General features: G+C 48.5%; 1 protein-coding gene and 1 pseudogene across 1 annotated transcript in view; both read left to right on the top strand.

The window, feature by feature from the left end:
* The window catches only part of IRAK2 (interleukin 1 receptor associated kinase 2), a 78731-nt gene that overhangs the window by 26940 nt on the left and 45878 nt on the right, over nt 1–5913 (top strand). The gene's annotated exons all lie outside the window — the stretch shown is intronic.
* Nucleotides 3196–4030, top strand: LOC110595775 (annotated as a pseudogene).

Raw genomic sequence — 5913 nt, 5'->3', positions numbered from 1 at the left:
CAGCTACTCGGAAGGGGTGAGGCGGAAGGATCGCCGGAGCCCAACAGGTTGAGGCTGCGGTGGCCAGGAGTGGCCACTGCACTCCAGTCTGGGTGACAGAGACTCCAACTCAACAAAAAAATAAAAAATAAAATGCTGAAAATAGCCTTCCACCCCAAATGCTTCCTTCAGAGACCCGAATTGGGAATCTGAGGTTCTTTTTTATCTTTTCCTTCTGGCAGAACCGAGAGGGGATGGCTCTTTGCCCAGCATGTGCCCTGCCCCGGCTCTGGGCCAGCTGAGTTACATTTCTCAACCCATGGAGCCCTGGGATGGTCCTGGAGGTGTGGGGCTTCTCAGTCTCCCGACCGCCCAGAAAGGGCCCCTCATGTCAGAGGGTTAAGCACCGTGCACAGGCTCATGGCTGGAGCTGTGGAGGCTGGCTGGGTCTGGCTCCGCCCAGAGCCAAGCCTCCCGCACTCACTCTCGAGATCGCAGTTGTACCCTTTGATCACAGACTCTGCTTTTGGATCTCGTGATCCTGCAGAGTCAACTTCATGTGTGGAATTCTCTTGCAAATTTAATCCCAGGGGATAGGGGAAGAGTGTAGTGTCATCCTGTCTCCTATGTATTTGTGATGAGGGGTCTGTGACCAACTTGCTCCTTGGCCTTGGCCTTGGCACACAGGAAGCTCAGTATGGGAGTTAAAGTCGGCCCAATCCTTTCTCGTGGGCTTTTTGACCTCCTTTGCCTCATCCTGCCTTTGGTGTTCTATTTTTATTTCACCAGCATTCTGGTGTGCCTGCCTGAAACAGTGGGCGTTGTGCCTGCCTAGGTATCGGGAATTAGGTTTCCAGGAATGAGGGCAGGAAAGCGGTTTTCTCTGTCTTCTGGTTTGAACGATGGGAAAAGGCAAGCTTAGGCCTGCTGGCACCTGACAGCTCAGACCACACATCAGCAACTGAGAGCAGAAATGAAGATTTTGCGTGCTTAGATGCACCATTGATTGTTTTCATTTGAAAGACATCTAGAAACCCAAAGCACGCTGACCCAGGGGTTTCACAGGAAACCAAGCTTCTTGTCAGGACTGACATCGGGCTGTCAGCTTACGTCTGTGGCTGGGTTGGGTGGCTGTCGGCCCCAAATGTGTTGGTAGATCTGGCCGAAGGCTGTGGCCCTACCAATGCCACCTCCTCCCGGGGTGTGTTTCCTACCCCTGCCCGCTTCCGGGTGCCCTGCGGTGTTAGGTGGGGGCCACCACATGTCACTGTGGAAAGAGTAAGAAAAAGAGAAAAGCTAGACTCACCCTGGGATGAAAACATAATGACGCTTTTTCTCTCCCCCACGGGTGGAGCCACAGGGTCAACCACAAATGATCTCGTGGCCTTGATGTTCCTGCCAAGTGTGTTTTGTCAGAGAGGCAAATCTTCGCCTTTGCTTCTCTGACAAAAAAGTCATGAGGAATAGGACACTGAAGTTAAGTAAGGCTGCAAGTCTCCCCTCATCTTACTGATGAGGAAACTGAGGTTCAGCTGGGCCTCAGACAGGGAGAAGTTGCCTCATCTACTGGGGCCACGGCAGTTCTAGATACTGGAGGGCCCTCTAGGGTGCATGTTATACTGTTGTGGCCTGGATACTGCCGGAGGTCACCGTCAGAAAGTCACTTCACTAGTGAGCCTGGCTGGCCGCACGCCAGAGGGACCTTCTTCTCACTTTGCTTCACACACAGATGTCATGAAGACACCACGGATGTAGCTCTTGAGGAACACGGGTCCCCCCTGAGGCTGTTTGTGAGGGAGCGCTGGAGAGGGGAGACTGGGGAAGAGCAGCAGGGGTGGCCTTTCTTTCTAGGGCACAGGCAGTTTCCATGTCTCTGCACACCCTGAGAGCAGGTGGCTGTATTCCAGATCTGTGCTCGAATCAGCAATTGTTCACTGTCATTGTGTACGTAGGACTGTTTGTTCTCTTCCTGGGCCTGTGGAAGGCAGTGGTATTCCATAAGGCAAAGATGGTGATCTTGTGAATCCTGCCGGCAAGGCTGTGGTTGGGGAAAAACTGTCTCCTAGACTCCAAGTTTTGGCCAGAAAGGCCTTGGCCTGATGGGAGTTGCGATAGGGACCACTTGGTCCATGAAATGCCTTTCTGAAGTGCCTGAAGACCCCAGCAGGGGCCTCCCTGTCTTAGTTCTGGGAGGGAATCCCACCTTCCTGCTTCAGTGTTGCTTTCCTTCCCTTTCTCCCTCAGGCAGGTCTCATCACATTCCTGAGTCTCAGCTTGCTTACTTAAGATCTCCAAGTTTGGCTGGGCTCGGTGGTTCAGCATGTAATCCCAGCACTTTGGGAGGCTGAGGTGAGTGGATTGCCTGAACCCACGGGTTCGAGACCAACCCAGGCAACTTGGTGAGCTGTCGTCTCTATAAAAAATCACAAATTAGCCTGCTGTGGTAGCGTGTGCCTGTAGTTCCGACTACTTGGAAGGCTAGGTGGAAGGATCACCGGAGCCCAGCAGGTCGACACTGGGATGGCCATGAGTGTGCCATGGCACTCCAGCCTGGGCGATGGAGTGAGACTCCAACTCAAAAGAAAAAAAAAAAAAAAGAATGAAGATTTAAAAGTTTCAAGGCTGTGTATCAAGGATACTGAAAGTGAAAAATATCAAGTACACAAGTATCAAATACAATATCAAGTCGTTGATAAGAAATAGAAGCGAGTCAGACATGAATCTCGTGAAGGGCTGACTCATTGTTAGTCTGCTTAATGATCTGGGCCAGAGGGTCCCCAGGGCTGGTGCTACTCACTCCAGTTTGGGAGACTTAGTTCTAGCCATTGTTTTAGCTAGCTTGCTTACTGATTTTTGTTGTTGTTGTCCTCGTTGTTAAGAAATAGGCAGGGCGTGGTGGCTCATGCTGTAATCTCAGTATTTTTGAAGCCAAGGTGGGAGGATCCTTTGAGACCAGCTAGGCAACATAGTGAGATCTTGTTTTTACAAAAATAAATTTTAAAAAATGTAAACAATAGGTGGACCCCCAGAGAGCTCTGAACAGCTCTACCACTGCCGCCAGCCTAGTTACCATCACATCTTGGGTGAGCCACAGCTGCCATAGCCAGCCCCAGCCATCAGCACCAAACCATGAGCAGTGAGGCAGAGACCCAGCAACTGCCCACTGCCATTCCTCCCCACCCCCACCCTGAGCACCACCGACACTAGCCTGGTATCATGGGCAGCAGCACAGGAAGCGGTAGTTCCTGGTGGCCCCACATCGGCGGCACCTGCCAGCTGGGACAAGAAAGTATCTCCGCGAAGGTTTTGGGAGCAGTAAAATGGTTCAATGTAAAAAACGGATATGGTTTTGTCAGCAGGAATGGCACCAAGGAAGATGTATTTGTACACCAGACTGCCATAAAGAAAAACAACCCCAGGAAGTACCTTCGCAGTGTAGGATGTAGAAAGTCTGAAGCTGGATGTTGTTGAAGGAGAAAAGGGTGGGAGGCTGCCAATGTTACGGGCCCTGGTGGAGTTCCAGTTCAAGGCAGTAAATATGCAGCAGATCGTGACCATCATAGACGCTATCCATGTCATAGGGGTTGTTCTGCTGGTAATTGTGTGGAGGACCCCTACGACAGAAAAGTGGGGAAGAGAACGAGGAATCGGAGGGCGCTCTGAAGGCCAGGCCTGACTACGCCGGCCCTCCCACAGGCCAAGCGTCCCACCTTACTACCTGCGAAGGCCCTGTGGGCATTGACCACAGTATCCCTACTCTCCTGTGCCAGGAGAACTGATGGAGAGTGCTGACGACCAGGGTGCAGGAGAATAAGGTAGACCAGTGAGGCAGAACATGCATCAGGGTTACAGACAGCCTAGAGAGGATGGCAACAAAGAGGATAAAGAAAACCAAGGAGGTGAGACCCAGGTTGGTACCGCCACAACTTCATTACTGACACAGACCCCAGAAAACCCTAAACCGTGAGATGGCAAAGAGACGAAATCAGTCGATTCACCAGCTGAGAATTTGCTTGCTCCTAGCTAGGCTGAGCAGGGTGGGGCTGAGTAAATATCGGTTTACTGTCTATACCATCATCCCATTTAGTCATCCAACAAGAAGAAATGAACATGAAATTTCAGCAATAAGAAATGAACAAAAGATTGGAGCAGAAGACCTTAAGTGCTTGATTTTTGCCCATTGACCAGATAACTAGAACTATCTGCACTAGCTATGCAGCATGGGATTTTTATTATTTTTACCTAAAGACATCTCATTTTGATAATAACAAATGTGTTTTGTTTTGGGGTTTTTTTTTGAGTCTCACTCTGTTGCCGGGGATGAAGTGCAGTGGCACACTCACGGCTATTGCAACCTTGACCTGCTGGGCTCAGGTGATCCTTCTGCCTCAGCCTTCCAAGTGACTGGAACCACAGGTGCGTGCTAATTTTTTTATTTTATTGTTGAGATGAGGTCTTGCCAAGTTGCCCAGGCTGGTCTCGAACCCGTGAGCTCAGGCAATCCTCTCATCTTGGCCTTCCAAGGTGCTGGGATTACAGGTTTAAGCCACCGCACCGGCTAGCCCTGTTTTCTTAACCTTTGGCCCCTCCCCTCCCTTGAGGAGGTGACTCCCCTCCCCTTCAATTTACTTTCTAAATAAACTATATTTAGAGCTACTTGGGAGGCTGAGGCAGAAGGATCGCCTGAGCCCAGCGCGTCGATGCTGGGGGGGCCATGAGTGTGCTACTGCACTCCAGCCTGGTGACAGAGTGAGACTTCAACTCAAAAAAAAACCTTAAAACCAAAAAAAAAAAAAAAAACCAAAAAAGAAAACATGGCCTGGCCATAACTCAAAGAGCACATGGCTACACCATAGCTTAGTAAGGCAATGGTCTGATTTTTTTATTTCTTGTAGAGACAAGGTCTCGCCAGGTTGCCCAGGCTGGTCTTGAACCTCTCTGGGCTCAGGCAGTCCTCTTGCCTCCGTCTCCCAAAGTACTGGGATTATAGGCATGAGCCACTGCATCTGGAAACAAATTTTTTTTTTTTTTTTTTTTTTAAAGCCTGGTTTTTCTCAACATGCCTTTAAAGGTTTTTAAATTGTGTCATATCTGGTCAAGTTGAGTTGTTTTTTTTTTTGAGTTGGAATCTCACTCCGTTGTCCAGGCGGGAGTGTAGTAGCATGTTGATGGCCACCGCAGCCTCGATCTACTGGACTCAGGCAATCCTTCCACCTCAGCCTTCCAAGTAGCTGGAACTACAGGCACTTGCCACCATGCCCAGCTAATTCTAAAAAATTTATTGTAGAGATGATGTATCACCAAATTGCCCAGGTTGGTCTCAAACCCATGGACTCAGGCAATCCTCTCACCTCAGCCTCCCAAAGTGCTGGAATTATAGGTGTGAGCCACCGTGCCTGACTTCAAGTTGAGATTTTTAAGAACTTCATTTTTATTTTGTAATAAAATTTACAACTGTATTTTTCCAAAAAAGTTAACAAACTCCAAGCACCTATTAATAAAGGTCTTAAATAATAATTTAAAAATAAAAAATAAAAAGGAACATACTTTACTAAGCAAATAATGCATAATAATTGTTGGAAAATGCTACAATGTGAAGAAACCAAATGGAAAACCCCACAGTATAAAATCACTGATAATCACTGGTAACATTTTGCTGTATACTCCTTAGGCTTTTTTCTTCTCCATATATAAGTTCCTTCTATTCTTTTACACGTATTTTACCAAAAACTGGTGATATATGATATAGTTCGTTCGTTGTCTACCATTTTCATTCAACAGTGTATTGTTAGCACCTTTCCATGTCAATGGAAAGATCTATGCCTCTTTTTAGTACAATTTTTTTTTTTTTTTTGAGTTGGAGTCTCACTCTGTCGCTCAGACTGGAGTACAGTGGCCGCTCCCGGCCACCGCAGCCTCGACCTGCTGGGCTCC

This window comes from Carlito syrichta, unplaced genomic scaffold, assembly GCF_000164805.1.
Source record: "Carlito syrichta isolate Samal-C Ts95f unplaced genomic scaffold, Tarsius_syrichta-2.0.1 Scaffold304318, whole genome shotgun sequence".
NCBI classification, from domain to species: domain Eukaryota; kingdom Metazoa; phylum Chordata; class Mammalia; order Primates; family Tarsiidae; genus Carlito; species Carlito syrichta.
Note: the sequence above shows the minus strand (reverse complement) of the source record. Positions and strands in the feature narration are given on the sequence as shown.